The sequence below is a fragment of the Puma concolor genome, chromosome A2 (genome assembly GCF_028749965.1).
Source record: "Puma concolor isolate L17-30 chromosome A2, mPumCon1.1.hap2, whole genome shotgun sequence".
NCBI lineage: Eukaryota > Metazoa > Chordata > Mammalia > Carnivora > Felidae > Puma > Puma concolor.
In genome coordinates, this window is record NC_141668.1 from 9,968,855 (window position 1) to 9,991,788 (window position 22,934).

The window sequence follows — 22,934 nt, forward strand, 5'->3', positions numbered from 1 at the left end:
CCCCGCATCAGCCTCTGTGCTGACAGCTCAGAGCCTGGAGCCAGCTTCGGATTCTGTGTCTCCCTCTCTCTGCCTCTCCCCTGCTCATGCTCTGTTTCTCTGTCTCAAAAATAAATAAACACTTTTTTAATAAAATCAATTTTTTTCATAGTCACGCACAAAGTTTTAAATGTTAAATTTGATTTAAAATATAAATAAAACCTTAGTTCTTTACCTCTTCCCACTTTTTCCACTTTGCTCCCCAGGAGCAACCACTCCAGTTGTTTTGTTTTCTTCTTTATTGGTTTGCATCCCTTTTTTAAAAAAAGTACATCCTCTGGGCACCTGAGTGGCTCAGTCAGTTAGGCGTCCAACTTCGGCTCAGGTCATGATCTCACAGTTCATGCATTCGAGCCCCGCGTCGGGCTCTGTGCTGACAGCTCAGAGCCTGGAGCCTGTTTCAGATTCTGTGTCTCCCTCTCTCTCTGCTCCTCCCCTGTTCATGCTCTGTCTCTGTCTCAAAAATAAATAAATGTTAAAAAAAATTTTTTAAAAAAAGAAGCCTCTCAAATACGTGATGAATTTTTATTTGTTCCTGTAAGAAATGGTAAGGTAACCATATAAGTTAAAAAAAAAAATAGATCAATCCCTAGAGAATTTGTATCCAAAAGTTTCAAGTGTTTCATTTGTTTTTCTCATTTCGATTTGTTTCCTTTTGGTTTCTGTTTCCCTATAAATGTTACACAGTCTGCTATTCTGTAGGCAAAAACTTGTTTGAAAAAGTTATAAAAGAAATTAGGAATGGCAAAAACAATACTGCAAAATAACTGACATGATACAAGTAAAAAAAGGATACTTGGGTTTATCTCTGGATATAAAAAGTTACACTTTAACATTGTTTTCAGTCAAAGTTGCAAAAGCATTTCTATAAAAAGTCCACTAGGACCCACTATCATTACCCATTTTGCTATAGGTAGTAAATGGGGCATACAAGCAACAGGATAAAACAGTAGATGTAACAGAAAATGGGAGAAGCAGAATTATACAGTTATAATGGTAATTATAGTATGATCGCCTACTCAGGAAATTCAAGTGAAGTAGAGATCATCATTATATATTATAAGAGAATTCAGTGCAATGTTCAGTATAAAATTAAAATTTCAGAAATTGTTAGTTATCATATACATACTACACTCAGTGCTGCAATGTATTTAAGGAAAAATACTGTTTATATAAGGACAACTATTATATTTTAAAACTCAACAAGAAATGTGTAAGATCAGTGTAAAGACACTTTTAAATGTTTTACTGAAGTACATATAAAAAAGTGTTGAAAAATGGACTTTTGTCCATTTTGGGTTAAGGTTCAATATGATAGAGTAACAATTACCACCAGGTTATTCTATGAACTGACACTTTCCCACACAAATATTGTAAAGTGTTTGCTGTTGCTGTCGGTTGTCTTATTTATTTAAATTTTGGATCCCAGCAAACTGACATTAAAATTCAAATGGATAGTTTAACATTAAAAAAAAAAAAGGAAAATAAAAAGACCAAAGAGTGATAACTATCTCTACTTAATATTTAAGTACATGTTAAAATTGTGTTAATTCACTTTGGAGCTGGTGTCTAAATAGGCAAACAGTATAGAAGCACTATCAACAATAGCCAAAGTATGGAAAGAGCCCAAGTGTCCATTGATGGATGAATGGATAGAGCAGATGTGGTGTGTGTGTGTGTGTGTGTGTGTGTGTGTGTGTGTATGTATGTGTGTGTATATATATATATATATACACACATATATGTGTATGTGTGTATGAATATATATATACACACACATATATATGTATGTATGTGTATGTATATATATATATATATGTATGTATATGTATGCATATGTATGTATGTATGTATGTGTATGTGTGTATATATATATACATACACATACATACATACATACATACATACATACATACATGGAGTATTACTCGGCTATCAAAAAGAATAAAATCTTGCCATTAGCAACTACATGGATGGAACTGGAGGGTATTATGCTAAGTGAAATTAGTCAGTCAGAGAAAGACAAAAATCATATGACTTCACTCATATGAGGACGTTAAGATACAAAACAGATGAACATAAGAGAAGGGAAGCAAAAATAATATAAAAACAGGGAGGGGAACAAAACATAAGAGACTCTTAAATATGGAGAACAAACAGAGGGTTACTGGAGGGGTCGTAGGCGGGGGGGATGGGCTCAAATGGGTAAGGAATCTACTCCTGAAATCATTTTTGCACTATATGCTAACTAATTTGGATGTAAGTTAAAAAATAAATAAATTATTAAAATAAATAAATAAATAGGCAAATAGATGATACAAAATATAAAGTCCTAAAACATGGTAAAATGGATATTTACTTTTTTTTTTAACATTTATTTATTTTTGAGACAGAGAGAGACAGAGCATGAGCAGGGGAGGGTCAGAGAGAGACGGAGACACAGAATCCGAAACAGGCTCCAGGCTCTGAGCTGTCAGCCCAGAGCCCGATGCGGGGCTCGAGCTCACGGACCGTGAGGTCATGACCTGAGCCGAAGTCGGACGCCCAACCGACTGAGCCACCCTGGTGCCCCGATAAATATTTACTTAATGAATAAATAATGAAATAAATCCCAGATTTAGCAAGATTTAGACATGACAATGAATAAAAATACGCAAAAGTCGCTATTTAGGAAAAGCCTTTCTAAGCATGACCTCAAATCCAAAGACTAAAAATCCCAATACTGATAAAAAGAATAAATATTAGCAATTTGTGGATATCAAAACATTATAAGCAAAAGTCAAAAATAAGCAGCAACTTTGGATACATATCATGTATTCAAAACCCCTATTTTCTTTACAAGAAAAGGGCTTCAAAATTAGTAAAACAACAAAAAATAACTGCCAAGAAAGAGAAGGAGAGAAAGGGCAAAAATCAGAAAGTTCCTTTGGTTAGAATGTGTAGAAACACAATCTCGACTGATTTTGTGCATTCGTTAGCAAGATGTGTCTTAAGGTATCAGAGAATCCTGAGAGAGGTTACTGTTTGGTCTAGGAACATGTAAAAAAAAATTTCCCTATAAGTTAATGGCAATTGCTTCTCACAAAAGTTATTATAGGAATGCTCTGATTTCAGATAGCAGGGGATCCCTGCGTTCCTCTTCCGGTTGTTTGATGTTTGACCAAGTGCATATATAATCCACTAAAATACACACACAAACGTGTACACACATTAAAAACAATGCTGGTAAAGGAAAATGATCCAAAGGGAAAGGACAATATGGAAAGTACGCTAAGATCAAGAATGAGACGGACTCAGAAAAATGTATGAAAATTTATTCTACGAAGTCTGCGTATCTGCAAGAGGTGGGACACATATACACCTTTCACGTGATAAGGGCACGGCCACGTATACAAATGAGTGATGATTAGATTTAAACACACAATTTCTGGACGAAGCACAGCTATTTGATGCTGAGACCTTTCAGTGGAAGCAGATTGCATGTAACAGACTTAATAATACCCTTCCATTACAAAGTGAAACAATTCACAGGAAGCTCTCTTTTTTCTATAATCTAACTTTTTATATTATATAACTTTATCACTCCAAATGTTACTTAAGAAAATTAAACAAACATATTTCATAGGGCACTACTTTGATGGGTTCTCCAGGCTTCCTGACTGGATAGCTTAATACAGTAATACAATTTAGGATGTCTACAAGTTTGAAAGAATGGCTTATCATTCAGATAAGCATCCATGGGTTTTACTTTTCACTCCTGATGAACTGAGCAGCAGTGAATTGGATATTATACCCCCTGACAGTTACTTGGAATATAGCAATCCTGTGTTCTAGGTAAACAGGGAGCTGCATAAATGAGCAAAACTGGGGATAAGAGAATGATTTGTTTGTGAATGCTGAGGAGTCACTAGGACATTTATCTCAATGAAAGGCAATGGCATCTCATATTTGTATCAGGCAAGGTCCACATAGTTTGTAAAGCTTTCTAACAGAGATTGGATTTTTTAAATTTTTTGTTTATTTTTTTATTGAGGTTGCAACTTTGAGTAGCAGAGGAAGCTATTATTATGGATGAAGAACTGGATTTTGTGTGATTTGGTCAATTTCAAAGAGATAGGTAAATGGCATAGCCAGTTCTAAATGCTAGACTTAACACCACAGCTGAGCTCTTTGCTCATACCCTAATTCACTGACCTTACAATATATATGTTCTCTGTTGCCCACATCCCAGGTATACATTATTTTGCTGTGTATTTTTTCCTACTTTAAATCTGAGCCATTCATTCATACTTTCTAGGAAAATTTTGCCCCTTGGATACAAAGAGACCTATAGCAGGAGAGGGACAGGGGGTCAAGAGAGAATACATACACACACACATACACACACACACACACACACACACACAGGCATGGACACACATGAACACAACCATATGTAAGGATACAGTTCATATGACGACACATTAGGGAAAGGGAGCGATTAGAGATTAAGAAGAGAAAAATTATATCTAACATATTGACATACCTGAGAACACAAAGCAAGAGAGAATTCAGAGAAGACTTGGTAGGCACAGCCTTGGAGGAAGAAGAGACCTTTCTTATCATATGAGAGAAAAGAAGGTAGGAGGAAGGGGGGGTAGGGGACTTGGGCCAAGAGGTCCCTACTCTGCTCTCTTTGATGGCCAGTGCCAAGCCAATCAATGTTTCAATTATACTGAATCATACACTTACGACAAATATATTCCATTTCATCGCATAAGATGCTGAAATCATCATTTATATATATACATATATATTTTACATAAATTTTTATGTACTAAAGTACATAGTACATATAAGTACGTATGTACTTAGTACTAATACATTTTTATTAGTACTAAGAAGGAAGGTGTAATCAACATGTCTGTCTTGAAGTTTTAATGGATTTATGTGAAGGCTAAGAAAACAATCCCGCCATGTATAGAAGAGTCTGAGAGGTATAGAGAGCTTAGTGATGAAAACACTGGATACAAGGAAATGAAATTAAAATGCCTGAAAGAACTTTGTCAACTTCTAAGGCTACAAAGATAGGAACCATTTTATTACAAACATGTGGGTTTGCTTTATCCCCACTACTAAACTGCAGGCTTCCTAAGAGTGAAATCCTTCTTTTCCATCTCGCTATCATCCCCAATACACTATTTCATCTATGAGCAGTGTCCTGTACAACCTTTTACGTTCTTACGTTAAAGAGCTTGTTTAGTATATAAGTATCCCAAAGGCGTACATGTTGGTTTGTTCTCTGAATCACACAGGCATGGAATGAAATGTTTAACACCACTGGCTCTGCCACTTACAAATTGAGTAGGTTACTTAACCTAAAACAGGTTTATTTTTATTTATCTTTGAGAGAGAGAGAAAGAAAGAGAGAGGATGAGCAGGGGAGGGGCAGAGACAGAGAAGGGGACAGAGGACCCGAAGTGGGCTCCACGCTGACAGCAGAGAGCCCAATGGAGGGCTCGAACTCACAGACCGTAAGATGATCACCTGAGTTGAAGTCAGCCACCCAACCAACTGAGCTACCCAGGTGCCCCTAAAATAGATTGAATAGTAAGTATCCAGGGCATTTCACAGACTTAAGTTAGACGAGTCACATAAAGCATGTAGTACAATGGGTGACACAGTAAATTTGCCATAAATGTAAGGAACCACTACCAGAAGTCATTGCCAATTGGTCTCCTTGGCTGAAGAAAGAAATCATGCACTTTCCTTCAAAACACTGGTAGACAAGGGAATACCCTGGTTGTCGTTTCTTGGGTCTCGTACAAAGCTATATAGTTTAGATGACAGTTCTCAAAGCAGCTCTTTTTAAATACTTTATTATTATTTTTAATTAACTACAGTTTTCCAAGGAAAGACAAAATTGAGAAACATTATATCAGGTTTAGTTTCATGAGGTGACTGGATGAAATGTCCACAATTGTCTAAAAATAGACCGGGTGGGGGGGGGGGGGCGGGGGACAGGAGGAGGTTTCCTATGAACCGTATCCAAGAGTAGATCTGAACTTCAAGACTCCAGATCCCTGTGAAGTACAGCTTCTTTCTTAGAAAAAGGATGTGTACTGGCTCCAAACTGCTCTTCACAATTCTTACATTCAGGACATGACTGAAATAAAGATCAATTCAGACTCTACTCTCTCTGCAGATAAATAAATAATGGGCGATATCGCCAAGACAGGTGGAGCTTTTGATGGATGGACAAGCTGAATACATAAACACACATGAAAGGCCAATTTTGAGCACACATCCCAAGTCCCTTTGGTCTTCTCGGGCCCATCATCTGATGTCAAAAATTCCTTTTGTGGAGGAATTTTCTTTGAGGTTTTAATGGTATCTGTAGGTTTGCTTCCCATTACTGTTGTCTAAATGGTAATGTGATTCAAGACTCCTTTCCGGTGGATTCGAAGCTGCTGGCTTATCTTGTCCAGATATATTGTTTTGCAGGTTGTTAATAACCTCATCAGAAAAAATCGTTACCAGAAATACGTAACAAAAATCCAAATGAATTCATTATTCTGGTATTTATAACAACATATATGGATACTGTGGGTAAAAACTATTTTAAGAAAAATTCTCAGCTCCAACTCTTAGTATGTCTCAGAAGTATGAGAAAACGATTAAATTTAGCAGGATATACATTGTCAGTATTGAAATCTCTCTTCATATATCCATATCTACCCCTATGTTTCTCTATCCATCCTTTGGGTCAGATTCCATCAATGGTACGATGAAAAGGAAATCGAAGCAAAAATAAAAACATCTTCATTATTATAGACAACATAGGTGTTAATTCTCCTGTTAAGGCACAGCCCTGGTGAAGACCGTAAGAATTCTTTTACTCCCTGTAACCAGGAATGGACCTTCTGGGTACTCAGCACAGGAAGAAAGAAGCACATGCAGATGTTTAATAAGCAGTATAGTGTGATGACTAATTCGTTCTCAGGATTATGTTTATTCTTAGTCTGATGGAACAATTATTTTGCAAGCTTCCTATCATTTCTACTTCCGATGAGAGAAGCCCATTTGACTTAATGTTGGATTATTAAATTAATAAACATTTTTTCACGTCAACTGTCAGGTACCAAAAAGGGAATGGCTCACAGGGACGCTTGGGTGGCTTAGTTGGCTAAGGGTCCAACTCTTGATTTCGGCTCAGGTCATGATCTCAGGGTTTGTGGGCTCAAGCCCAGCATTGGGCTCTGCACTGACAGTGCAGAACCTGCTTGGGATTCTCTTTCCCTCTTTCTTTCCCTCTCTCTCAACATCACTCTCAAAAATAAAGACATAAACTTAAGAAAAAAAAGGGATGGGCTCATGAAAAGGGAACGTGACTGGTCATATGAGTGATTGATTTTTGTTTATCTTTTAAAATTTTAATGGAAGTATAATTAACATACAATGCTATATTAGTTTCAGTACAATATTAGTTCAGAACAGTATATTAGTTTTAGCACAATATAATGATTTGACAATTCTAAACAGTATTCAGTGCTCATCATGATAAGTGTACTCCCAATCCTCTAACATATTTCCCCCACTCACCTCCCCTCTGGTAAGTACCAGTTCATTCTCTGTATTTAAGAGTCTGCTTTTTTGTTGGTCTGTTTCTTTACTCGTTTGTTTTGTTGCTTAAATTCTACATATGAGTGAAATCATATGGTATTTATCTTTCCCTGACTGACTTATTTCACGTAGCATTATACCCTCTAGAACCATCCACGTGTTGCAAATGGCAGGATGTCATTCCTTTGCAGGTCGTGTGATTGCTGTAAACAACAGAACATAACTGACCTGTGTTACCATATTATGGTTCATTTTAAAGAATGAGGTAAATTCCTAGATCTTCAACAACCTAAAATATTTATCTTATAAAAATCACACACCCAGACAAAAAGCTGAAAAACACTGAAATAAAATTGTGTGTGAACGTTTTAACAAAGTAAGATTTATTTTGGCACATGGATGTGCAACTTAAAAGATATATGTACCTTCTCTTTATGCTTCTACGATAGAAATTTAATTCTTGCCGGTGTGTTAGCCTGGGCCACGCACCTAGCTTATTTGGGAAAGCCATCCTGGGGAGCCTGTGTGAGGAACGAGGGAATGAAAAGGAAGAAGGGAAACGAAGACAAGCTGTATGATCAAGTTGACCGCCATTTTGAGGGGCAGGTGCATGAGCCTGTGGGACACTCGGAGTCTCCTTAGAGAGATGCACAGTCTGCAGGATCTGAATTGAGGTGCTGTTGTGTTCCACGTGTGAAGGTCTGTTTGATGTCTGTGTGGACACCATTGGCTGGAGTAAAAGATGTGCATATTAAATGGTGCATAGTAGAGTTGGGCAAAAAAATAAACAAGCAAAAAATCTTCAGGATACTGCATTTCTATAAGCAGACTGAAACTATACAATGAATAGTAAGACTAAATGGAAAACAGATAGTTTCCTTAAATATGAGATTTAAAATTCCTCTTAGCATTTTTACTCTAAGAGCTTCTAAGGGTGACAGCCGTTCTGTTAGAAAAAATGTCAAAGTTGGAAATCTTTCTCGTTATACAGGAAATATTAACAGACACACGTACAGCCTTTGGAAAACCGCCGCTGCTAATTTTGACCAGGTCTGTTACACGAAAAATTATTGAACTTCCTCTTAAATTGCACATGTGTACCAAAAGCACAACACTGTCTTGCACTGCACCTTTCCTTACATAATCAGACTGTGTCTAATCATCTTAGCATTCTGATTAAAAGTTAATCAGCCACTTGGAAAATGCTTTTTTTTAAACTAATTGTATATACATGGAGTCTGCATTAGGAAAATTTACACGAGTGATACGAAGAGTTCTCTTTGACTTCGTGTTTTCCTGTCTTGAGAAACAATTATATCGGATTCTTAAGGTTTTAACCTTTACAGCCTCCCCCCCCCAAATTCCACTAAATTTTCAGTGAATAAAGTTCATACTCCACACACTCACGTAGTTTTACTTTAAAATGCCTCCTGCCTCTAAAGCAGGAGAATCGGGTGGAGTGGAGGAAGAACACTGAGGCCTGTCAGAGAACAGGTGCATACACTCGGAAAGGCTGGGGTAGCTCTCTGAGCCTCACCTCTCACGTACTAGGGACTAAGGAAGTCAGTCTCTAGCTCTGGAATCAGATGTTGGTGCCAGGCTGATCACCTCCAGACTGTGAGCTCTAGCAACGAGTGGATTTGTGATTTGGGGCGCGTCACTTAATTCCTGTGAGTCTCAGTTCCATCAGCTGTTAATTAAAAATTAAATTTTTTTTCTGAGAATTTTCTGAGAAGCATTCTCTGAAAATTAATTGAAATAACCTATGTGAAGCATTTAGTATAGATGGAGGCCCATTATCAACAATATCATATATTTCTAATTATTTGCTTTTTCTTTGAATTTTTTTTTTCAACGTTTATTTATTTTTGGGACAGAGAGAGACAGAGCATGAATGGGGGAGGGGCAGAGAGAGAGGGAGACACAGAATCGGAAACAGGCTCCAGGCTCTGAGCCATCAGCCCAGAGCCCGACGCGGGGCTTGAACTCCCGGACCGCGAGATCGTGACCTGGCTGAAGTCGGACGCTTAACCGACTGCGCCACCCAGGCGCCCCGCCTTTTTCTTTGTTTGAACAATTTTAAATGTTTTTTTTATTTGTTTTGAGAGAGACAGAGACAGAGAGAGAGAGAGAGAGAGAGAGAGAATTAGGAAGGGGCAGAGAGAGAAAGAGAATCCCAAGCAGGCTCTACAATGTCAGTTCAGAGCCCGATGCGGGGCTCAATCTCACAAATTGTGAGATCATGACCTGAGCCAAAATCAAGAGTCAAATGCTGAACTGACTGAGCCACCCAGGCGCCCCTATTTGCCTTTTTCTCAATGCAGAGCAAGAACCCACTGGCCAAAGTTTTCTACTGGCCAAAGTACACACATTTTCTCACACACGCCCAATCAGGACAATCCCTTCTCCAGCAAAGGCTGAACCTCCCATTTCTTCCCTGAATCTTCTCTTGCTTTGTCTCCTCAAAGAAACTTATACATTGATATTGTTTTCTCTCCTGCATGTTCAAAGGCTCCCTTTTCTCTTATCAGCGTGTGCATATGCTTGGTTGTTCTTTCCTTATGTGTGTGTGTGTGTGTGTATGTGTGTGTGTGTGTTCTCCCTGACCCAAACGATCTTTCTCTCTATTTCTCTTCCACCAACAGAATTCTAAACATTCGTCCATATATTCCATCTTGACTTCATCTTTTTCACTCTTACTCCCATCCATCAGCCTTTTTTTTTAGGCCTCTCCGTGAGATTTCTCTTGGCCTGCTCATGAAGGATTTTCGTGATCTAATCAGGCACAGATGTCTACTCACTTCTCCACAGCATGAAGCACGACTGACCTTCGTTTCATTTTAGGACACCCACCTTGGTTCCCTACCACCTCCTCATCGGCAGTGCCCCCCTCTTACTGGCTCACTGCTTTTCAGTGGCCTTTGCTAGCTTTATCATTCTACTCCGTGTATACTGCCAGGAGCACACAGGGCTCAGTCCTGGGTCTTCTTCCAAAACTCCGTCCCAGGCACCTGATGGCTCAGCCAGTTAAGTGTCCTAACTCTTTTTTTTTTTTTTTTTTTAACGTTTATTTATTTTTGGGACAGAGAGAGACAGAGCATGAATGGGGGAGGGGCAGAGAGAGAGGGAGACACAGAATCGGAAACAGGCTCCAGGCTCTGAGCCATCAGCCCAGAGCCCGATGCGGGGCTCGAACTCACGGACCGCGAGATCGTGACCTGGCTGAAGTCGGACGCTTAACCGACTGCGCCACCCAGGCGCCCCTAGTGTCCTAACTCTTGATTTCAGCTCAGGTCAGGATTTCACGGTTTCATGGGCTCGAGCCCCACGTCAGGCCCTGTGCAGTCCAGATCCTTCTGGAGATTCTGCCTGTCTCCATCTCTGTCCTTCCCCTGCTCTCTCTCTCTCTCTCTCTCTCTCTGTCTCTCTGTCTCTCTCTCTCAAAATAAATAAACTTTAAACATAAACTCAGTCCTCAAAAAACCTTCATCTATTCTCATGCACTTAAGCACTGTTTAATGCTGCTTATGTAACTTTTAAAAGTTGATAGATGTCGCTAACTAGCTAGGAAAATAGGGGTGGTTACTAGTGAGGGTATACGCTGCTCAGGTTTAAACTCTAGTGATGGAATTTGCTAGCTGGACAACTCTGGATGCCACGGAACTGTTCTGGGCCTTATGTGAGTTCCATTTCACGGGGTTATTAGAGATATCAGTGTGTGCTGAGTCGTGAAAAATGTGTCTGGCACAGAGTAGGGGCTCTGTGAATATTCAATATCATTGCTATTTCATACACTAATTAGATGATGGCACTCATCTACTTAGTCATTCTTCCACTGAACTTGAAAGGACAATCACCTTCCTCAGGTTGGCTTACAAGGCCCTGCCCGGGGTGACACCGGCCCTTCCCTCCATCTCAATTCCCGCCCCCATCCACCCCTCTCCTTGTTCACCTGTGTCTCGTCACGGGGCCCACGGCATCTCTTTTGTCTCAGCACATTTCCCACGTACTCACCCCGCCCCCCTCTGCTTTTCAAAAGCAGCTCCTTCACAACCTTTAGGATTGAATGTAAGTATAACTTCTTATTCTCTTATACAACATTCCACAGTGCCTCACCTAGGGTTATCCACCCCCCCCCCACTTTCCCCACCCCAAGTATTTTCGACCCTGGACTCTCCTTTATTTTCTTCATTATCACCTATCACAATTTAATGTTCATGGTTTTGTGTTTGTTCTTCTCACGGTTCAAGAAGGCATGAATTCCGCCCTTCCCTTTATGGTCTCCCATGTGCGAGGCACTCACGACTATTTGTGCAATGATGAACAAATGAAGATATTGAAAAGTAGTTTTTGCCTCCATATAAAGCAAAACTTTCTAATAGACTCATCGAAAAAGTATCTTCTAAAGCAGTGAGAGTATTCAAGCAACATTAAAAATCCATTTGCAAAGGAAGCTAGAGTGAAAAATATTCTGCATTTCTTCATCTTTTTTCTATATGTATATATTTCTTTTTTGAAAGAGAGAGAGAGAGAACACATGAGTGGGGGAGAGGGGCAGAGAGAGAGAGAATCTTATGCAGGCTTCATGCTCAGCACAGAACCCAACGCAGGGCTTGATCCCATGACCATGAGATCATGACCTGAGCTGAAATTAAGAGTCAGACGCTCAACTGACTGAGCCACCCAGGCACCCCCATTTTTCTGTCCTTTTATTAGTGAATAAAAGGATGAACACCATTTTGTAACATGTTAGTGTGATACTACACTACAAAATGCTTCTAAACGATGATAGACGGCTCCACCTTAATAATAAAAATCAAATATCTGGTTCTCACTATGCTTACAAAACTTCAAACTTTTCAAATATTCTAAATATTCTGTTCCATGCCCTTACATCTACTGGTCGACTCGTCAAGCTTTCATTACAGGCATTTATAGATTCTGGTAATCTAATCATGACTATCCTATGACACATTTGGGAAGGTCTAGCTTGCCAATCATAGGGCATCTAATTTCCTATTTAAAAATGGACCCTGTCCTATAGAGAACCATTGGGAGTAATCTACTCTCTAACAGAGAGCAAGTGAACCATTTGAGGCAAATTCAGTCTTCTTAGAGCAGCGGGGTACCATTTAGTAATTTACCTCCTCTGGGGCATTAATTGGTACCCCAGAGCACAGGAAGAGTTAATTTACCTCATACAGTGAACTCTTGAATCCTAGAGAAGGATGCTTAGTTTAGCTCACAACGAAGCAGGATTAAGACAGAAATTAAAAGTAGTTCAAATCATATGGTAAAACACATATTCAGATGAAAGAAAAAAAAAGTACTGTAGTTAAGATGTCATTTTTCTTCCACAGATATTTTTGGAGTTTATAGTTCTTAAGCTCAGTACCTTTTTCCTCTGCTTCAAAAAACTGAAACTCCCACTGCACCGTATCGACACATTTGCAATTAACATCGGACATTGACTCATTCTCAAAGATCACAGTGTTGTACAGTAATTTCCAACAAATATCTTTCCTGTGAAATTTTACTAAAAGAGAAGAAAGAATAATGAATGCACCTGGTAAGTGTGAGGTTTCCTGAGGTGCCTCAATATCACACATGGCCATGAACTGACGAATCACAATTTTGCTTCAGTGACTTGGGCTACAAGTTCTGCTACAGACACCGTGCATTTGTTATCCAGCAATGTCCTTGAAAGTGAAAATCAACTTGAGAGTATCTGCTAATGTCATACTATAATAGTATTCAAGTAGAAAACACCTGTGGCTTTCAAACTTTTTTAAAGCCACAGAAAACCAGTAATTTGATGGGAATTTGGGGGGTCTAGGATTCACTCACTTGATCCTTGCGGAATCACCCAAGATTAGACTGAGGGGTATCTTTGAGAGCGGAAGGTCCTGTGGGCCAATGGAGTTTGGAAACTCTCAGAATAACGTCAGATTAAGTTGTTTTCCGAATTCAACAGAATGTGGTCACCCGCTTTTCTAAATCACCACGGCGCCTGCACTCCCGAGGTAGCGTTCTGCATTATGACTATTGTGTGATATATTCCACAAATCGGGAATCTGGGGTCTGGATCTTGTTCCTGTTTATGTCACCTGTGGCATTTTTACACAGTAGTAGCAGATGCTCAATAACTATGAATCAATTACTTACAGTCTTAGGTTCTTTCTCTGTTGTCAGATGCAGTACTGATATTATGAAATAATTATTATACTCTCCTTCACGGAAAGACAAATTTACCCAGCTGAAGCCTGAAGCAACAGAAGGGGTCGGCTGTCAAGGAAGCAGGTGAAGCGTATTTCCGTCAAGGGAGACAGACCCTACGAGGGCTTAACACTGGAAAGAAAATGGAGAATTCGGGCATTTTAAAGTCGGTCGGCACGGCTAGCACTCAAACTGTGTCGGAGAGAAACGTGGACCCACGGCCTAGAGAAGTAAACGCAGCTTCAGCGTTGAGCTGCCTTTGTGTTTCGTGTCAAGAGTTTGGCATTTGGTCCTAAGATCATTTGGAATCCTGGAATCGGGAGGGATCTTTTCAGATTTGTAGATCGCACAGACCGGTCGGACCGCCATCCTGTATTCTGGATGGGAAGGGAAGAGTACTGAGGTCTGGGAGTTCATTTCTGATTGTCATCGCAATTGACACTACGGCTGTGCTACCCCAGGTGCTCACACACGTGCATGGGGACGGGCACATACACACAAAAACGCATACAGGGTACCTCTGGCAACGTCGCTTGGAACACTTACGTGATATCACCTTATGACCAAACTGATGTTGACAAGGTATTTATGAGACCCTGTGATAATTTCAAAATATGTGAATGAAAGAAATATGGAGGTGTGCACGGAGACATTATTTTTTTGTAATGACCCTACAGGAAATATACACAGGTCTACGGCTGCAGTAACATCCAATTGTATGGCAACTGTGATTGTCCACCAGCGAATGAGAATTTGCTCTAAGGTGATAAAGGCTCACGTGTTGTTGGTTCATAAGAATGCTCTGTGGTTACAAAATAACTCAAGAGCTGGAGTGAGAGCGCGCTTGAGTTGGAAGGACCTTCGGGATCATAGAACTCATCTCACCTCCACAGCTGAGATGGCCGAGGTCCCAGAAATGAAAGCAACTTGTTCACGGTCTTCATATTTTTCCTTGAATACAGATGAGACAGCTTTCAAAGCCTTGAGACATCCCCCTCAACGGCCCATCATCACCACCCGAAACAATCCAGCCACCACCCAGCGGTGTTTACGTGTCTTGCGCTGACTCACGATAGCCCTGCGCCCAGCCTCCACATTCACCTCTGCAAATTCCTCTTCGTTCGAAATCATGGGGTCCTTCCTCTGATCTTAGAGTTCTGCGTGTAATATAATCAGAATAAATGGGACTGCAGTTTTCTTGTACCATCAAGTAGTCTTTTTAGTTGAGATCAACCACAACAAAAGGAAAAGAACAGCAGCTGCTTCCCAGACAGGATTTAGCGACTCAAAGCTCTGGCTGGCACCACCTTATTGAGAAGATGGATGAACCACCTGGTCTTGCACCCCTGAGGAAATCTCACCAAATACCGCACTGGCCCCATAGCCCAGGGAGAGAGGAGCATAAACCACTGTCTCCCTCTCACTCATTCTTAAGAGTTTCTTCACCTAAAATCACTTCCAGTTCTGTGTTTAGAGTTCAACTGAAGCATCATTATTTTTAGGCTGCCTCTTTGTAGGGGTGTGGGGCAGGAATTAAGACCATTCTTTTAAGGTTGGTAACACTCTCTAGAATAATGAATTCTAATCAACAACCTTTAGCTTGCTGTCATTAAAACTCAGTACACATTCATACCATCCCTTCTCAACATCCACAATCCAGCCCTAATGATTTCTTTTGATCTTTCTTTCATTAGACTCCACAGGTCTGTAACCTGTCAATTTTCCTCCTCCCAGACCGAGCCTGAGCGTCCGATCTTTAGTCAGTGTTCGAAAGAACTCAGTTTCGCTTACATTGAACAAGATGTTGTAATGACCTCAATCATTGCAGTTGGATGTTGTTGTTTTTGCCAAACAGGAAGCTGTGCCTGATGAGCTGAGGGAAAACACAGCACAACTATTTTCTGGGCAGAAGCTGTAACCAGAAGCAGTGACCTGGAGAAATGTCACTTAACAGTGGGCTCCCAAGCTGTCATGCTTAGGAGCTTAAGGTAACACCGGAAGTAAAATGTTTAAAGAAAGCGTGTGTGTATGTGTATGCACGTGTGCGGGCCGGCGTGGGTGTGGGTGCATGTATGCGTTTGAAGGGAGGGTGTGGGTGCATGTATGCCAAGAGCTGAAATACAATATGAATCAGTATTCTGTATGAAACACTGATTGGGGTGCCTGCGTGGCTCAGTTCTTTAAGCTTCTGACTTCGGTTCAGGTCATGATCTCACGGCTCCTGAGTTCGAGCCCCACGTCGGGCTCTGTGCCGACAGCTCGGAGCCTGGAGCCTGCTTCCGATTCTGTGTCTCCCTCTCTCTCTCTCTGCCCCTCTCCTGTCCATGCTCTGTCTCTCAAATATAAATAAATGTTTAAAAAAAAAAAGGAATTAAAAAAAAAGAAACACCGATGCCACTCCCACATACAAACTTCCTAGAGAACATCTAACTGCGCAGTTCGGATGGAAGTAAATGGAATAATAAAAAGAAATAAGCATATTTACCTATTTTACATAATTTCCTATCTTGTTTAATCTTTTTTTTCCTTTCTTTTTTCAAACTAGACGTCAAAGAACACACTTTGTATTAACTTCCATTAGCTTACTACTATAAAGGCAGCTACTATTGAAGCTTCCCAAACACCTAAAATTAAAACAGTAAGTCCTTCAAATACTCAATTCATAGTTTCTAAATTCATGATGATAATTACTTTTGGCTGGCAGAAGAGTATTTAACGTCTTTATGACCTAGCTTATTTGGGCCTCATATTCATTCCCACCCCCACCCCCCCCCCCCATACTTTCTATTTTTCATGCAAGTGTTTCTGAGATAGAATGTTCCTCCTGTCAGAGCTGGGATCCGGAAGTGGACACCTTTTCACCCCCAAAATAAAGAGGGAGGTACCCAGAGGCCAGTTATACCTGGTGAAACCTTACGGCCATTAATTAGTAAGCAACTGGGAGATGAGATAGAGAAATACAATTTCAGGGCTCTGTCAGCCCCAGGCTAACGGTTGGTAACCGGCCTCTTATCGGTTAGATGTCAGGAACTTGCATTCTAAATCAGCACAGGCTGTTAGAATTAGAAACTCGGGTTACAACCCCAGAATTTCCTGTTGAAGGTTTTCAAACAAGAATGCGGCCTTTGAGACATAATCCATGTGATGTCACTGGATAGAGCTGCCCGGAAAAGAAAATAAAGTAAAATAAATTGTACACAACTCTGTAACGTATGAGAGTGGGCGCCTCTGTTTATGTTTATGGGCACACTTTTTGTATGTCTTCTCACTTGAGACTTTCAGCTAGGAAGGGTTGTTTCTCTTGTTTGAAATATTCAGCTAAGTCACGAGACCAATTATTGACTCCGCTGTGAGAGTAGGGACATTCATATACCCCTTGTCACCGCGTTATACAAAGATGAATGCTACACTCACAAAAAGTAGAGAACTCAAGAAACGCAACGGGCGAATGAGAGAAGTGGAAACGGTGCTCGTTTGATGAACATGTATGTCTGTTTACCCCTCCATCACCTACCAACACACCCAGGATATAAAACCTGCTTGACAAGAGCAGGTGGCATGGCCAGAGGGTTAGCGGCGTGGCACAGAGCAGTGGCAGAGGTTTTGGCATGAACGGGATTCGGATCCAAGTCTTGTCCACCAATCGGGGGAGGTTCATGGCAGTGCCCAGGTCTCAGGAGCCCCTGTCTTGTTCAGTCACTCAGAATCCGTGCTCACAGCTTTGTCTGGAGGGGCAGGAGTTTTGCATTAAGTATATCCTTGAAGGGGCACCTGGGTGGCTCAGTTGGTTAAGCATCTGACTCATGATCTCATGGTTTGGGAGTTCGAGCCTGGCATCAGGTTCTGAGCTGGTGGTGCAGAGCCCGCTTGGGATTCTGTCTATCCCAAGCATCTAAAATGTCTTCGGTGGTATGGTCAGTGCTATGGAGTGGAAGCCTTACTACACCACCAGCTGGAGGCGCGCAGAGTGCTGGTTGCAGCTGGTGCTGCCCAAGAGGCTCATATGATTCGTCCCATTCAGAGGCGCTTGGCCTTTGTGGATGATGTTCGTCGTTCTGATCAGTCTCTTCACCAAACACCACCTCACCCCTGTTTGTCAGGACACAAATCAGGTTCTCTTCAAGTGCTTCCAGCGGTCTCAAGAGGTACCTTGCAACAAACCAGTTCCTGTAGCCCTCTCTGAAGATCCCTGCTTCCCACTCCCAACTGGAGGTCCCCCCCACCCGCCCCCCCCCCAACAGATGGATAAGTCGAAGCAGGACTCGAATGTTGTAAATGACGGTACGCGGTGCCCTCCTTCGCCCTTGCTTTTTGAACCCTCACTAATCCTTGAAGATCATTCAGTCAAAGAAACTGCTGAAGGCACAGTGGATGCTCTGGGCTAGATGCAGATGGCTGGAGAAGGGTACCGATCACAGGGTTCTGGAACTTCTGAGAAAGCCTTTGCACCAATGCCTCAAAGTGTAGTGGCTACTGCACATGGGAAGCCAGAACCCTCTTCCATCAATTGATAGCTTGTTTGGGGAACCACCTGACCTCGGAGGATTTGAATTTTCCATGCTTTAAACAGGTATTTTTGACTATCTCTCACTGAAGGACGACTCAAGACTATGTTGTTTTTCCTCTGGGTTATTGAGTGCTCTAGTTAAACATAAACTAAATTTGGGGGGGGGGGGGCGGAGAGACCAAAAGTATCTACAAGTTGTGAAGATCTGTGCAAGGAAGAGAGAGATGGGATTCTTGTCGGAGCTGAGGGAATTGACAGAGTATTTGGGACCATGCCTAACGGGAGGGACATCTTTGTTATGGGAATTCCCAAGTCTTGGAACAAATCCACATAGGTTTTAGGTAGGACATGTGCACTGTTGGGATACCGATGAAACCCAATGTCTGGTTATCTCTATCTAACTTCCTGTGTTTTAGCCTTTCTTCACCTCTCACCTGACTGGGTAATCTGAACCCTCCTCCCCCAATGAACTCTGACCTACAACCTCTGAGAACAGCCTGCGGGACTGAGTCCTCCTTAACCATTCATCTTCCTTTTCACCTATACAAATTTCTGTAGTGGTTATCTTATAGAAGATACAGTAAATATATATATATATATATAATATACAGTTTCTATTAGAGGTTAAAATGTTATGAAAACCCTGCTTGAATAAGACAACAGAAGACCACGCTATAAAACGAAAAGATGTTTGATAAAGGTATCGTGGACTCTGAAATTAATGCAATTATACCATCTAATTTTATTTAATCAGGGATTAAGCAGGGAGGAGAATCCCTCGGCATTCTTTTCTTCTGGAATCTCTAAACATCATCTGCATGAGTTTTGGAGATTATAGGAGAGATTCATTATCACAGCGCAGGCACAAATACCTCACGACCAGAGACAGTTTCGAAAGGTGGCCAATACCCGTGGGGAACATGATGAACTGATTTTAAATAATGCAATGCTGCCACCACAGGGGGGCTTCCTGGGCTTAGATGATATAACGCCTAGAAGGTTGTTCCTGTGTTACTGGAGCCCCATGCTGTTAAATAACATTTACTTGAGTTATCTGGTACTATTAGCATTACCCCCCATTGGTCAGCTAATTAGACATAAATCTATTAAAACAAAAATAAATTTTTATGTACTTGGCTATCGTTGACCTCAAGCTTGCGCATATTTAAATGATCATCTTGCTTACCTTGGCTGTGTAAGATACGTTCTGAATTCTTCTCTGTAGGTAAAGAAGCGTTGAACGGTGGATGAAGAAGACACAATAAGCTGACAAGGCTTATTTGTTTGGGTCGTGTGAGGAATTTGAAGCACGCGAGAAAACATTTTGCAACTACATGCACATTCTGACTGTACTCATTTTTAGAAATCACCCATGTCCTCTGAGACCCCCCTTTCCAGGGATCTTTTTTCCAAATATAAATTTACGCCAGTGATGCGTCTCACGGTTTCCTCCTTATCCCACTGAAATCCTGCCACTTTTTACTTTGCCAGGATGTGCCCAAAGGCACGGCTCAATTTCTTTCTCCTCCTTAATGATCTGAAATTGAATCTGTTAAGAAAGAGATCAGGTTGCCCACTCCATCTAAGAACATCATGCGATTCCTTAAAAGACTAATAAAATAGGAATGGAAGAATGAAATATGCCTATGGCTACAATGATATTAACAATGATAATGCCTTATATTTGGATATTAGAAAGTACAGTTTCACTTCAATCTATAAAGCCCTGAGAAGTAGATCGAGGTGGCAACATTATACTTATTTCTCCCTCTGTCATCTAAAGCTTAAAGCCATAAGTCTCTTGTCCAAGGTCACATAACCGGTAAGTGGCAAACACCAGACAAGAACAGGTTTTTCTAACCCCTAGTGTCAATCCTTCCTCTGCAAGACCGGTTACCCAGATGCGCAGACAAGCTGTGCGAGGTTTCAGGGTTATTGCACTGTGTGTAATTAAGCCTCAACCAGCACAGGAACTTCCCTGAAGAACAAGTATTTTTCACGAATATTCTTACCTGCGCAGGGGTCACAGCACCAGGGCTACTAGGTGGTATCCAACCTTCCTTCTCCTTGCCCTTCCCTCTCCAGGATGGTGAGAAGTCTGGACTTCAGAGACAGACAGATGTGAGTCCATATTCTGGTTCCCCTATTACTGGCTGCATTACCTTGGGCTAGTTACTGAACTTCTGGGCCAAAGTCAATTTCCTCAACTGAAAGTAGCATTATATGTAAAGTGCTTAGCTCAAGGTGGCTAACGCGAATAAATGTTACCAATTATGATAGCAATATTTTTAATATTTATTTATTTTTGAGAGAGAGAGAGACAGAGAGGGAGGGGCAGAGAAGAGAGGGAGACACAGAATCTGAAGCAGGCTCCAGGCTCTGAGCTGTCAGCACAGAGCCCCACATGGGGCTGGAACTCACAAACCTTGAGATCACGCCCTGAGCTGAAGTTGGATGCCTAACCAACTGAGCCCCAGAGGCGCTCCGAGTCTATCATTTTATTATTGTATTTACTTAAGTAGGTTATAATAACCTAAAGGTTGCAAAACATTCCTCTACCCCAATGCAACTACTAATTGTTTTCAGATGTAGGAGTATAAACTCTGCTGTTGATATGCAGATTGCCAAGGGATTTGACTGCCATGCTTAGTTGCCATTTAAGCAACTTTTCAAAATACCTCAGTGGGAAGACACAATTAGAACATTTTGGTAAAAGGTTTCAAGACAGCAAAGAGGCGGGCCGTGTCCATCACTAGCTGCCAGAATGATCACAGCAAACTAAGTTCCTGCGGAATGAATACTTGAAGTCTAGCCCACATGCTTTGTGAAACTAAGCAAAAATTGTCAAACTGGTTAATGAGTTTTCATCCTTGCACACACCGGCTCCCAAAGATATTCTAGAGGAAAGCTGATACTAAGTTTCTGTGCGGAAACAACTTTTTGCAGAAAGGCTTTTTAGGGTTTGCTCGCTAGCGTGATGCCAGCAGCCTGGTAAATAAAAGTCTGCATATTCTTCACATGGGCGCTAAAATACACCATCAGTATAACCTCATTCAACACATATTTATTTAGAAATTAATATATGAGACTTAATGTCTTAAGCAACAGATATGTAGTAGTAAATAGACTAAATAAAACTTCCTGCCTAATGGATCTCACATGCTGCGGGGGGGGGGGGGGGGTAGAAAGATAATACATACATAATTAAAACATAACACGCTTTGGAGATGGGGAAAAGCTAATGATAACCCTAGGGAGAGACTCATGCTGGTGGGGCAGGGCAGGGGGCTAGGAGTTTCTTTAAACTTTGTTTTTAATGTTTATTGATTTTTGGTAGAGCATGAACGGGGAGGGGCAGAGAGAAGTGGGGACAGAGGATCCGAAGTGGCTTCAACGCTGATAGCAGTGAGCCCGATGCGGGGCTCGAACGCAGGAACCCCAAGACCATGACCTGAGGTGAAGTCATACACTCAACTCACTGAGCCACCCACGTGCCCCCAGGGACTAGCAATTTTACATATCGGTGAGGGAATACACCGCTGAAGGGATCATATGTGAGCAAAGACAGAAGGAGTTGAGAGAGGGTTCACGCAGATAGCAGTGGGAAGGGTGTCCCAAAGCAGAAGAAACAGCAAGTGAAGAGAAAACATGTTTGAGGAGCAGCTAGAAATCCCTTATGGGCAGAGCTGAGTAACTGTACTGAAAGGTGTCATCAGAGGGGTACGGGGCCAGGACAGGTAGAACCTTGTATGTCACTGTGAGGATTTTGGCTTTTACTCTTTTTATTTTAACTATTTACTTTGAGTGAATGATTGAGAGAGAACAAGTGGGGAAGGGGCAGAGAGAGCGGGAGAGAGAGAATCCCCAGCAGGCTCCGTGCTGTCGGCGTAGATCCCGATGTGGGGCTCGATCCCACAAATCATGAGATCACGACCGGGGCTGAGATCAAGAGGTGGATGCTTAACCAACTGAGGCCACCCAGGCGCCCTGGCTTTTACCCTTAACCGATCTTTCTGGTCCATATACAACGTCTGTCTCAGTGAGGCACAACTCCACAAAGCCACCTAGAAAGCATGTTTGCCCCCTCCTTTAACAACCTGCACTTAAGAGCTCAGATGGAGTCTTTGATGAATTTTACACCCATTCCAATTAGCCGTGTTCACCATAAAAATGGCAAGACAGCTGTTCATTGACCTTGCATTACAATGTTCACATACATTATTCTCCAGGTATCCTAGCATCTCTTTTCACATTTAAAAAAATTTTTTTTCAACGTTTATTTATTTTTGGGACAGAGAGAGACAGAGCATGAATGGGGGAGGGGCAGAGAGAGAGGGAGACACAGAATCGGAAACAGGCTCCAGGCTCTGAGCCATCAGCCCAGAGCCTGACGCGGGGCTCGAACTCACGGACCGCGAGATCGTGACCTGGCTGAAGTCAGACGCTTAACCGACTGCGCCACCCAGGCGCCCCTCTTTTCACATTTAATTAATGCCGGACTTCGACATTTCTGACATGGGGATTATTTTCATTCAAGTTTCTAGCAACTTTATTGTATTTCCACTGCGTG

The 22,934-nt window shown here is 41.4% G+C and overlaps 1 protein-coding gene and 1 pseudogene across 1 annotated transcript in view; one reads left to right on the forward strand and one right to left on the reverse strand.

The window, feature by feature from the left end:
* Nucleotides 1-22,934, reverse strand: part of CNTNAP2 (contactin associated protein 2) — a 1,981,254-nt gene that overhangs the window by 1,757,834 nt on the left and 200,486 nt on the right. The gene's annotated exons all lie outside the window — the stretch shown is intronic.
* LOC112866483 (KAT8 regulatory NSL complex subunit 2 pseudogene) lies at nt 17,255-18,450 on the forward strand (annotated as a pseudogene).